A 13,308-nucleotide genomic window follows, 5' to 3' on the forward strand; every position below is an offset into this window, starting at 1 on the left:
CAGCTTTAATTACATGCCTATTCATCGTCGGACAGGGCTCCCCTTCCGGTGCAGCAGACCCACGGCTCCCTTCGGTCGCAGGGCGAACCCCTGTCTGTCGCCTGAGCTATACCATGTTCTGCGATGGATGGGGATCCCCCTGGCCGGTGCAGCAGAGCCGCTGGCTCCCTCCGGGCGCAGCAGGAGCCCTCCGTCCGACACGCTAATTCGCCCACAGCATTTAAGCGCATCATATTCGTGCTCCTTTTCTAGCCCTCACAGGGCTCGTCAGGCCGACGCTGCAAGCCTCAGTTCCTATTAAGAACCACTAAGCTGTCCCGGTCGGCCGGCATATTTCTAAACACGCATATTTTGGGGGGGAATGCAGAAATATTTTTACTCTCCGGCTGCTGTCCTATGCATCAAGCTTCCTTTGGGGAGTTCTCCGGGTTCGGGCCATACCCTTGATTCGGAGTTCGAGCTTCACTCCGGATCCTGAGCCCTCCCCCAGGACAGCACGCCAAAATATGTTTACTTTCGCAATCAGATTAGATGTAAGGGCGAACTCGTGAAATGATGTTTTATTAACAAGGTTCGGGAGGAGCACGATCAGATAATTAACTAATCAAGCACAGGTGCATCTAATTTGGTAATCAGCCAAACACTACATATACAGACATCCTACCTACCTCAGTCTATTGTGATTGTTTTCGGTTATCCCTCCACCACCCCAACTCGCCACTCTAATCTGTTCTATCCCAGTTTGGGATGGGGGAGTTCTCTGGGTTCAGGCCATGCCCTGGATTCGGAGTTCGAGCTTCACTCCGGATCCTGAGCCCTCCCCCAGGACAGCACGCAAAAATATGCTTACTTTCGCAATCAGATTAGATGTAAGGGCGAACTCGTGAAACAGAGTCTGTTCATTCATTTGAGATTTTATGTTTATTTAAAGAAGAACATTTTTCTGTAAGGCATTAACCCCCAGGGATCCAAAAACGCGGGGACGCGTTTTGACGTGTTTTCTCCTTATCATAGCAGAATCAACTTAAAATACTCCATCATTAAAGGAATAGTCTACTCATTTTCAATATTAAAATATGTTATTACCTTAACTAAGAAGAGTTGATACATCCCTCTATCATAGACGAGTAGTTATACGACCAAGTTTGGTGGTACAAAATAAAACGTAGCGCTTTTCTAAGCGGATTTAAAAGAGAAACTATATTGTATGGCGGAACAGCACTTTTGGGAGTACTTCAACTCGCCTGAAAAAGGGGAGAGGGAGGGTGTTACTGCGCCGAGTCGAAGTACGAAGTAGCCATTTTTATTAACACAAAACTTTTATTTAAAAAAAAAAAAAATTCATTGTTTTTGGGGCTTGGCTTCCTCTGTTGGTGTTCTTGTCCACTCGGATGTTGAGTTGATGTCGTCTCACAAATTCTGTTCTGCATTACATATAAAAAACATAAATAAAGCCTTCAGTAAATGTTTCTTCACTGTGCCTTGACAGAAACTGAGTTTTTGAGCCAGTTATTAACTTTATGCTAACTTATGTGCTAGCTAACCTGCTGCTACCATTAGCTGGCAACTTTCTTGAAAAAACATTGTTTGAAATGCGTGAGTCATGTATTAACAAAATCAGTCACCTTACCCAGCATGTGGATCCTGCTCACATCACTTGCAGCCGTACTCCACAGTGTTGAAAGTTTTTAAAACCTCTTAAAGAAATTTCACCTCAGGATCGCGTTCCAGCAAACCTCCTGCAGACGGGTGCGCGCTCTACGCCTGCGCAGTACGCATGTAGTAGTCTTTTGCTTTAGTGCGAGCTGGATACCCATCTGCTGTTGTTTCATTCTGGTTTGCCATTGCATAAATTATATTTGGCTAAAATACTTGTGTTTACACATGTTGCAAAGTTTTATTCTACCAGTGATAACACCTATTAAAAATAAACAAATAGCGTGCTGCTTTGTGGTCATTATTGTGTCATTTGAAATAAAAGAGTTTCAGAGTCAAGCATATCCGATTGCAAAGCACCACTTCAAATATGTCTGCAAATGTAGGAGTTTCCTGGTAAATAGGGAATAAGTTGTTATTTTTAGGATACTTGCCTTAAATAAAAGATAACCACATTAAATCAGCTGGACTTTTGTTATTAAAAGCAAGTAATATAGGCTACTAAAATAAAAGTGATGTGCTGTTATATTTATTTGCAGATGTGGCTCGTAGACATTGACTGTACACAACATTCAGTAGTAAATATGAAAAAATCACAAAAAAAAATTAAAGCACAATTTATTTGCTCCTCACCAGGGGCTTCCCGGGTGCTGTGAGCAAATCACTCCGCCCAGTAGCAGTGCTTCACCTTCTGAGAATATAGTTCCTAGTATGTATACTGTTAAAAGATGGCTGTGTCTCATATGACCTTGTTATTTGTACACAGTGTGACTATACAAATCACAACGCATAAATAGGAAAATGTTCGCATTATTATGTCACTTATTGGGAGCAGTATGCTAGCTGAGGCCATTCACTTTCAGTCTTTGTGCTAAGCTAAGCTAGCAAGGGCTGTGTCAGACAGAGTTACAGCACGCACAGAGATGAGAAAGGTATGTATGGACTTATCTAACTCTGGGGGATACGCGGAATAAGCAAAACTCCCAAAATCTGGGCATGTTCCTTTAAGAATATATTTATTTATTAAACACGAAACAGATAAACAGGCAGGCAAAACAAAGGCAAACACTGTGCTAAGAAGGGACAACATAATACAAGACTAGCAACAAGTGAATGAACAGACAGCGTATATATAAAAGAGAAGAACCATTGACAAGGCAGAGACAATAAATAACCATGACAACACACAAGAGGGAATGAATGAGTTTAATAAGTGTCCATAGCAACAAACAAGTGTGCAGAGCAACAAATCAACAGTAGGGCAAACAGCAGGCTAATGCCCAGGATACACTGCACGATTATTGGCTGTCCCAGACGAAAGATTGCCATCATGAAACAATCGTCGTGATTTCTGTGATCGTGGCTCTTCATTGGTGGTCCCATGTCGTACAGTGAGAGAGGTTCAAAGGTGGCATTTTCCCGGTCTTGTGTCTAAATATAGCCTACGATAGTTTTCTGACAGTGTCAGAAATTCAGCATGATCAACTGCTGCTATGACCTGCGTACTGGTATTTGTTTACCACAAGTTTTTAAGGGTTTTTTTTTTTTTCAGAAAAAAAGTAAAAATTGGACAATACCCTGTTCACCATGAAATTTGATATTATGATTAAGGTATTGTCGGGGATTTAGGCAGATGAACCCAAGTGAAGACACGGATAGACAGGGCAAGACTTTTATTCTAAAAGACAGGGGCAAAAAACAAAAACCCACAAGGGGGCAAAACAAGACAGGATATATACTACAATAAACTGACACTGGACTAGACACAAGACTAACAAAGTACTTTACAAATGACAGAAGACTAGAACTACACTAAACTGGGTACTCACAGGAAAAATTAAACAACGACAGGCTGTGACACAGGTATCGACATCAATAACGTCAGACGAACGAGCACAGAACAATGAAAACAAGGAGTTTTAATAGGGACCAAATTATGCAACCCTGTATCACCAAATTATGTACCTATAGGCACGTATGGACCAGCGTGACAATCAGTGTTGGGAAAGTTACTTCCGAAGTGTAATACATTATATATTGCAAATTACTGTCATTTGAAAGTAATTAGTTACATTACAATATTACTGTCTCTGAACTGTAATGAGTTACACTACTTTTGCGTTACTTTTGAGTTACTTTCATCAAAATAACAGAAGTATGACTAAGCATCATAAAATGTTAAAATGTAGTTTATTGATGCTTATAAATCTAGAAGTTATGTGTTGGCCCTCGAGCTTTGAATAGGCACAGTTAAGACTTAATGGCAAAATACAGTAACAATCACTGTCAGAATCATAAGAATCAAAAAGTCTGGTAAATTATGGTACACATACCAAACACAATAGAGCTAGAGCCCACTATAATGCAACCTATAGACTAATAACATGGCAAGACACGCAACCTCTTTTCATTTCTATTCTTCACTTTTGATTCAGATTCACAGCACAAACCTGGCATGCACTGGGTTGACACAACTTATCAAAAAGTGCTATTGGAGGATCAGGCCTCAAGGAATACAGCTCATATAATTGCTTAATAAAACAGAGACAAACAGAGGAACACTACTTTTTGCCAAACGATGAATATATGGCTACCATACAAAGGCTGGTAAAAACTTTAACCAGTGATGTTTAAATGTACTATTTAAATAACCATGTTTAAGTCTACACTAATGTTACATTGTAGTTTAGGTTGCTGTTTGCAATAAAACAGTAGATAGCAGAGGAATAGCCTAGCAATCTATTATGTATATGGACTGTAACCATAGCAACGTTAGCTTACCTTGTCATTGCTGGTGATGATATGGATTTTACTGGCAAGCTTTTTAAAAGTCTCTTTACTTCTGAGGTTCAAGCAGCATGGAAGACCGATAGAATTTTTTTTTGCAGAATTTTTTTACACTGCATGCGTGTGCGGCGCTACTGGACCTGATTGCGACCACTTTAGTCAATGCTTATACAGCCGCGGACTTCCCAGATTCGGCTCTTTAAGAAACGCTTCTATATTTGACGCGCACCGTGTCCAAATCGCAGTTCAAATACAAAATTAAAGTAAAAATGAACATGCTGCATACAGCACCTGGAAACAGGCATACTAACGTTATTTGAGCCGCAGCTTTTTCCTGTGTGGTTGCTGGGTGCGTGCATTGGTCAAAAATATAAAAATAACACAGTCTAATTTTGAAATGCATTGTCGAAACCCGCGTTACTATGACTGTAACGAGTAAAATATTACCAAAATTTTATTAGTAATGCGTTATATTACTGTGTTACAGCAAAAACTAATATATTACTGTAAAATATTATATTTTGTAATGTGTTACTCCAAACACTGGTGACAATCTCACGAGCATGTCACGCTTTTCTGTTTGCGTCACTGTCACATATTGGTTACTCAACTTTTTTGTCCTTTTTTCAAACCATTGTCACGTCGGTTTAGGGTTAGTTTTGGTGCTTGCGTTAGTATGTCACTTTAAGTATTGGTTTATACTATTTTGTTTTTTAAAAAGATACAAGACTTTTTCTTTTATATTTTCTAAACTTTAACCAAATTTCGCCTGACGTTGGGGTTAGAGTTGGGTTTGGGTAGGGATGTCATTTTATGTAAATCTAACCCTAAACTGAAGCGACAATGGTAAGAAATTAGGACAAAAAAGTTGAGTAACCAATACATGACAGTGACTCGAACGGAAAAGTGTGACATGCTCACGCACAAACGCGGCAAAACGTGACATTGTCACGCTGGTCCATACGTGCCTATAGGTACATAATTTAGTGAAACTGGGTTGAATGGTGAGGACAACAGGGAGCAGGGTAAAAGAGACAAGACACTGAAAACACATGACTGGAAACACACATCCAAAGCCACGTGTCCCCACGCATAACATGGTTCTGTCAGAACCCTGCCACTAGAGATTAGATTCTAAACATGACAAGATTCTGGCAGGATACTGACAGGTATTTACTGTATATGTTACACCTCTCACATATGAATATCAGTTGGATTAACACCAGAAAAAATCCATCATTATGGATCATAATGAGTGACATTTGTGACCCATCACGGAAACCAGGGACTCAAGTCGGCAGCACAAGTTTCGAGAAAATGAGAAACAAAGTTTTTTTTTTCGAAATTTGTGATTTTCGTTTTATTGCAGAATCTGTAAGTTGAGATCACGAAGAACCCTCTCCATGTTTGAGATAGCAGTTTTTGTATATTTAAAAGCGTACATTTTGCGGTTAAAATAGGCTTGTTTTTCCGGAGATTCTAGCGTGCAGCGGGGGGCGTCATTGTCTGTGTGTATATTTACATACTGTATAAGCTTGTGTTTTCGCCTCCGCCCCCAAAGGGAACAGCTTGACTACTGAATAAGGATAGTTCGCCCCAAAATGAAAATAATGTAATTAATGACTCACCCTTATGTCGTTCTAAACTCGGAAGACCTCCGTTCATCTTCGGAACACAGTTTAAGATGTTTTATCGTTAGATTTAGTCCGAGAGCTTTCTATCCCCTTCATTGAAAATCTATGTCCAGAAAGGTAATAAAACATAATCAAAGTAGTCCATGTGACAACAGTGGGTCAGTAAGATTGTGTTGATGCATCGAAAATACAGTTTGGTCCAAAAATAGCAGAATTACGACTTTATTCAGCATTGTCTTCTCTTCCGGCTCGAGCGTGAAGTCACGTGACTGTAGTGACGCGCTGCCCTGTTCCACTGAAAAGTTTTTTTTTTTTTCAAACTTATAGCCTGCGTCTCCCCAGACTGTAAAGCTCGGGCGCACAAAACAAAAGAAAAATAAAAGAAGCTGGGGCGGAACAAATAACAGTCAGCCGCATCGTACGTCAGCCGCGTCACTGACTTTATGCGGCGCCGCAGTCGGATGACGTCAAAGCACCGCGAGAGCTCTTCAAGAAATCTTACAGAGCAGTTTAATTTCGACTCGCTCTCGCGGTACTTTGACGTCATCTGTATGTCAGTTCTTGCAGCGCAGCATGAGTCCAAACACACAGAAGTTACACAGATATCGTTGTATTCTTCATATAATTGGCTACATGTTTTGTCTATCAATATTTTCCATGAAGTCATTGGCTGATGGAGGAACGAGCGAGCCATTGGTAACCTCTCTAAAGGATGTCACGTTTTCGATGGCGCTGTTTGGATGATCTTGTAAGACGCCACCCACAAGCCCAACGACAGATACAAGTGGAGTGGGTGAAGGGGTCTCGTATTCGTTCCTTCCGTAGCGCTTCTAGAAGAGTAATTCCATTTATTTAATTTGTTTCTTTGACCTCTGTGGTTAAATTATAATCTGACTCCAATTTCTTAGTTACCAATACTATTCTGATGCTGATCATAATTTACAAAATTATTATTATATTTATTTAGAGTGAATTATATTCACATAGGGAATAAGGTGTAATTCTGAAGGTGCTAAGGCAGTTCCATACAGCTGGGCATAGAGGCATTCTCCTTCTAACTTAAGTTAAAGTTAGAGGTTTCTCCAAACACATTGAAAATAAGAGGATCCATCTATGTTTTAGGTTGAGGTTACTCCATCTAACCTTAAAACGGGGAGGCAATTACTCCAGTAATATTTTCAATAGAGGCAATACTCCTAATCTATACCCCCTTCAATACATTTAACTTAAACCCTGAAAATATAATAAAGATTTGACAAGTTTTGGAATGAATAAAGATTAACAATTTATTTTGCCAGGCAGGTTACAATTAAATCAATCATTTGGTTATTCAAATCAACCAATTACAAATATATCCAAACATTCACTAAAAGATCAGCATAGAAAAATAAACAGTAAACATAAAATAAAATCATACCTGGCAATTCAAGACACACAGCAGTGTGGGAAGATCTGACTACAGAATGCTTCCATAAGGTTTGAATACACACAGAGTGTGGGAGCTTCTGGGTACAGAATGGCTCCCAGAATGTTTTACCAGGCCACCTTTTATACACAGCTTGAGAAAACTACCAAAATCTAGTTTGACCTGTACCAAGTGATACTAAAGAACACCTTGTCAAATTCCAGTTTGACCTGTGCAAAGTGATACTAAAGAGCACCCGGTCAAACTAGCCAGGAGTATCTTGGCAACTGGTCAAACTAGCCAGAAATATCAAGGCAAAACCCCACCTCTACAAGAAATGCATCTTCTATCCAAAGTTCTAAAAACCTTAATCCATCTGATCTTAGATTTATAGAAATTAGACCTTTTCACTCATCGCACTATGACCCTTAAAATAATAATAAACATTAATATAAAATTACAACCTTAGAACCACATAATATGTATACATTACATAATATATTTCAGCAGATACCCAATGATATGAGCCTAAAGGCTAACAGTGCCAAAGCCTTTGTGATGAAGAGATTAGGAGAACAGGGAGTTGCATATCTGTAAACAGTTTCACCTAAGAGTCAAACTTGGGTTAGCAACACCACCTGAGGTTTAATTGTTTTATAGTGTCTCTTCATAAATAAACTTAAAGTTGATTAAATAAAATCCAGTATTACAATCCTTCCCTGGCCCCTTGGGGCAATCTCAGAATAGTCCCTAGGGGCCATTTACTGGTCATTCAAATCCTTGTGTTTTTTTTATTATTGTAACAGTCTCTGTATGGCGGGCACTTGTAGGGGACTTTGGGTGATAGCAGCATTGGCAGATGTCCGTAAAGAGCGAATTGTCGATCTGAAATACCAGCATTGAAGCAAAGAGAACATAAACACAAGTCCACTGCCAATCACACACCCACGAAACATCCAGTCCCACCAAGTGTATACATACTGTGCAGAACGAATAGATGAACTTGACAAAATTTTCGCTGTTCCTTTGGCCAGGTTTGTTTCTACCTGAGCCTGGTTGAGATGATACTCAGTCTGTAGAATCATCTGTTGCACCAAATTCATAGTGTCAGTCAATGACTGTGTGCTGTGTTCGTTGAAAGTGTCTCCCCACCACAGAGAGATGTGTGTCTAGCGGGATCCTTCCCTGGATATTTATCTGACATTTTGAAAAGTCCTCTGTTACCTATTGACATGAAGGTATTTTTTTTTAGAATAGTCAGACCTCCGTAGGTGAAGGAATTCCTCACACTGACAATGCACCACTGTATGTGGGACATCTGAAGAACATCATACACATGGTCATGCAATGGCTGAACACTGAAGAACTTGACTTTCATTGGAAGAAAATGGTTGTCAAAGATTACAAAAACATATGACATTACTAGAGGTTTCATAATAGTAGGTGCGAATTGTAAAAAGGTCTTATTTCTCTTTTCAAAGTAATTTCCCATAAGATGATCCCATTTAATTACCAAATTCTTCACTACTATGCATCTCTTGTATAGAGTGGAATTTTGATATAATCTGTGTATTTTAAAGGAAGAGTGGCAAAATTGAATTTAACTGGCATATTTACCAGTGGTATACATCATTAAAACATTTAATAACAATACCATTCAAATATAATACAAACAAATGCAATTATATGTATATAAAATACAGATATTTATACTAAGGTATATATAATATGATATATTTATAATTTTAATAATCCTAGAATTATTCAGAACCTTTAAATGCAAGTTAATCAAGTAGATCCAAGATTTCAATTAAGTAACTTAAAACATACCCAGAGAACTTAAACTTAAATCAAATGATTTCTGAATCTCTTATTTATCCATTGTCAACAATTATTTGCATGTTGTCAAATAATTCTGTACATATATGTTGGTTTAGTCACATTCAATGGTTAGGAGTCTGATTGGGATTTATGTAATTGATCTCTAGAAGTGCCAGCACTTCAAATATAACCATTTTGTAAAGTTTGAAATGTTTAGACATGTCTGCAGCCATGCTAGCGATTTCATTCTTCACTTACTTATTTTAATCTGAAATAGGTCTTAATCAATTAATAGTTTTTATTTTACCTGTATTATAATATAAGAAAATCAGAGACAAAACAACCGATGTGTGACTATAACCATACATATGTTCTATGTACCCTGAAATGTTTCACATAATTCAATAGAAAATTGACCCAATAGTTTATATTACCATGAAATTAAAATCATGAGTAGACCTTTAATTTTCTCTCCTATGTGTGAGATGCTATTGTATGTATGACAAACTCTAGGGATTGGTTTCTCCATCAATTATCATACATATGTGTGGTGTTTTAAGCCTGGATAGTTTTAAAACTTATACCAGGTAACAGTGTTATGTTGTTTCAATGGTGAAAATGTGTGCACCACTATATGTTCAAATCTGGGAGACAGGTGGATTCTATTCTATAAAAATTTGTGTTGCACAATTTTAATCCGATGCTACATCGGGAGGTCATATAACTAGTTAACTACCAACATAGTTTATTACTGTGAGATGTGTATGACCCCTTACATCATTATCACACCCATCTCCTGTATTTCAGGTTTGTGCCTGAATTTAGGCTCAGACACCCCTCTGGCATCTGGACTCTTAAGGAGTCACAGTGGTCCACCTGAAAGGAAAGATGTTAAGATAACAGAGAGAACATTCATTTCTAAAATGCTGGCCAATTTGCATTAAGACATGATATAATTTTTAGTTTCCACTGATGATAAAACCAATAAGTTGTCAATGGTAGCATTAGTAATCTAACAGGGTTAATGACATCAGTAAATTCTTCATGTTAAGAAGATTTGTCTTATTATTTTTTGCAAATTCATTTTCCGAGGCCAGATTAAGTTTGAAATAGTTTGACAAACCAGATTAAATTGGGGGATTTTTGGCAGTCTAAAGGCCTCAGTAAAGGGAAGGGTTATTTGGTCTGCTATCTTGTGTCACAATTTTCAGTGTTCCTGCAAAGCAAAAAACAAAGCAACATGCAAAAGCACACACAATCATAGACATACACATACCCCCGTTTGGCACTAGATAGTTGACCAATTAAATTTGAATCTAAATATTCTCAATGTCTTTTGGTGGATCTGAACCTTTTAAGTTTGAAATGCATGTAGTGTTACCACTTTTCACCATCTGAGGCCTGTCTGGCCATTACAATATAATGTATATCATAATGTGATTACAATATAAATTACATTATCTTAAAATAATATTTATTAAAATAATAATTTTATAACTGGTCTCAAGGGCTTCTAGTTGGACATATCAAAATCTGCAAAATTAAGAACACTTTTCTCTACATTGACCCTAAGGTATCAGCTACATTAACATGTTCACTAACAACAACAGCTCTCCGTTGTTTTAAACCACAATCACATGCTGAGGGGCTCAACTCTTTCCTCAGCTGGAATTTTTGAAATTGGGCACAATTTTCTCATGTTTTAGCTGAGATCTCACTAAGTGTTCTTTAGATGTTATTCAATTTGAATATGGAAAAGGAATAAAGGAATTTTAAGCAGAGTAGGCACAAATGCTGTTTTCTATTTTAAAGGCTTTAACTTTATTCTAGGTAAAGACATACAGAGGTGTAAAAGACTTTTATTTGCTCCACTGATTCATTTTAATCAGGAAATCTGTATTCCTGTGATGATTTCAGGATTAGGCTATACACTTTATTTTTATGAATTTCACTATCTTAAGACAATTGGACATCAAATTGCTCTTTAACAATTCCTCCAGTTTTATAAAGAAACTACAAAGACTTAGCTTCTACAATTTCCAGAAAACTAGGTTACATTTGTTTATTTAACAATTAACACGTCATCATAAAGTAAGGATTAAGCCTATAACTTTTAATAGTGCTGACTACACAGTACTGTATATCATGATGTTAGATATGACGTTAAATTTCACTTTGATTGATTTACAGAATATAATGATGCATTTTATTTGTTACAACTTAGCTAAAAACCTCACTTGAAACAAGGAGAAGAGCACATATTTTCTGAGAGGGGGGTTAAGCCCTTTTAATCTCAGTGGTGATTCTTTCTCTGTGAGATAAGATCACATGTGTTTTATTGACCATTGTAAAAACAGTTTCATCATTATCTTTCTTGTGCATCAGTCAAAGCTTTAGCTCAATTTGCCTCATATCACCATTAGGGAATCCTGCAATAATTTAGGAGTTTTAAGATGTACTTTTTTCATTCTACACATATCCAATCCTGAGTGTTCTTTAGGAGATTCACTCACAATCATTATTAAATCCCTACTTGCTTAATATCCAACATTTAGTTCCACTCTGCATGCACTGAACCTCTAACTCCAACAATGCTGCCTTCAATCATTTATACACTTACATTTATCTTTTATTCCCATAATTACACTTATCTCCTTAACTCATCAGGTATAGTTACTACACTGATGTTTGCAGCATTTAATGATTCAAAAGGACCAATATGAACCTTTGCTTTATTTGTGCTATTGCCATATCAATCTGCTTTCCCAAATTCACTTCTCATATACAAATACATTAAATTGCACTGTAATTTACATTTATCTAACATCCTTTATTTAATTGTTAATTCTTGCTCAGAGGAGTTTGTTATTTAAGTGTTGCACATATGATGTGACAACATGAATAATCATATAAAGGATTTACATTTAGTCTCTAATGTTTACCCTTAGCTGAGAACCAGAATAAAATTTGGATGTTACTCCATTTTAAGTTTATCTTTTGTTGCTTTAACATACAAAAGATCTTTTGATTTACTAACAAAGGGGATTTATCCTCATCTACACTGCTGTTGAAATGCTTAACAGAGTTATTATCGCCTGTTTTGCGCAGGTTTGTTTACATACATGGACGCATCGACTTGGGCACGGAGTTTTCTAATCTCATCCGACATGACTTTATTATTCACGGATATTCGCTAATACTTTACGGGTTTCCGATGTAGTTGCGAGATCATTCTACGAAGCAAATAGATAATCGCCACGGCGATGCTTTTACTTTTAGACTCAAATTTACGACTTTTCGTAATGTACCGCGATAACAGTTAGTCATTAACTCGTGTAATATTCACTCCTTCTGAGTGTAAACGCAGGAGAAGATGTTTGATTCGAAGCGCGAGTGAATATATTATTTCATTATCTGTACTGTCACTATCATTTCCCTGACAGCGATGTTGTTGTTTTAATTCTTTTGCCCCACCGGATTTCTCCGGACTTTCACGGAGTTTACCGTTACCGCCCATTCTACAACATACGGGTGCATTTATGCTCACCCTCAACATTTCTAATAGGCAAATAAAATCAACTTACCATCACAGCTGAAGATAGAAAAGTAAACGTTTAAACCTCCTATTTTGCGATGAATGGAATCCTCTGTTATGGTTGAATTGTCGCGCTGGAAAGCTTTCTGAAGTACCACGTCACTTTTCCGGGTGTACTACGTCACCAGAATTACGTCACCTGTGGTATACGTCATCACGTCGGGATTACCAAGCTGTAAGACGCCACCCACAAGCCCAACGACAGATACAAGTGGAGTGGGTGAAGGGGTCTCGTATTCGTTCCTTCCGTAGCGCTTCTAGAAGAGTAATTCCATTTATTTAATTTGTTTCTTTGACCTCTGTGGTTAAATTATAATCTGACTCCAATTTCTTAGTTACCAATACTATTCTGATGCTGATCATAATTTACAAAATTATTATTATATTTATTTAGAGTGAATTATATTCAC

The 13,308-nt window shown here is 37.6% G+C and overlaps 1 pseudogene; it reads right to left on the bottom strand.

The window, feature by feature from the left end:
• Positions 1-7,903: 7,903 nt before the first annotated feature.
• LOC141281874 (uncharacterized) lies at positions 7,904-12,820 on the bottom strand (annotated as a pseudogene).
• Between the last annotated feature and the right edge of the window lie 488 nt (positions 12,821-13,308).

Source organism: Paramisgurnus dabryanus, chromosome 2 (assembly GCF_030506205.2).
Source record: "Paramisgurnus dabryanus chromosome 2, PD_genome_1.1, whole genome shotgun sequence".
Lineage (NCBI taxonomy): Eukaryota > Metazoa > Chordata > Actinopteri > Cypriniformes > Cobitidae > Paramisgurnus > Paramisgurnus dabryanus.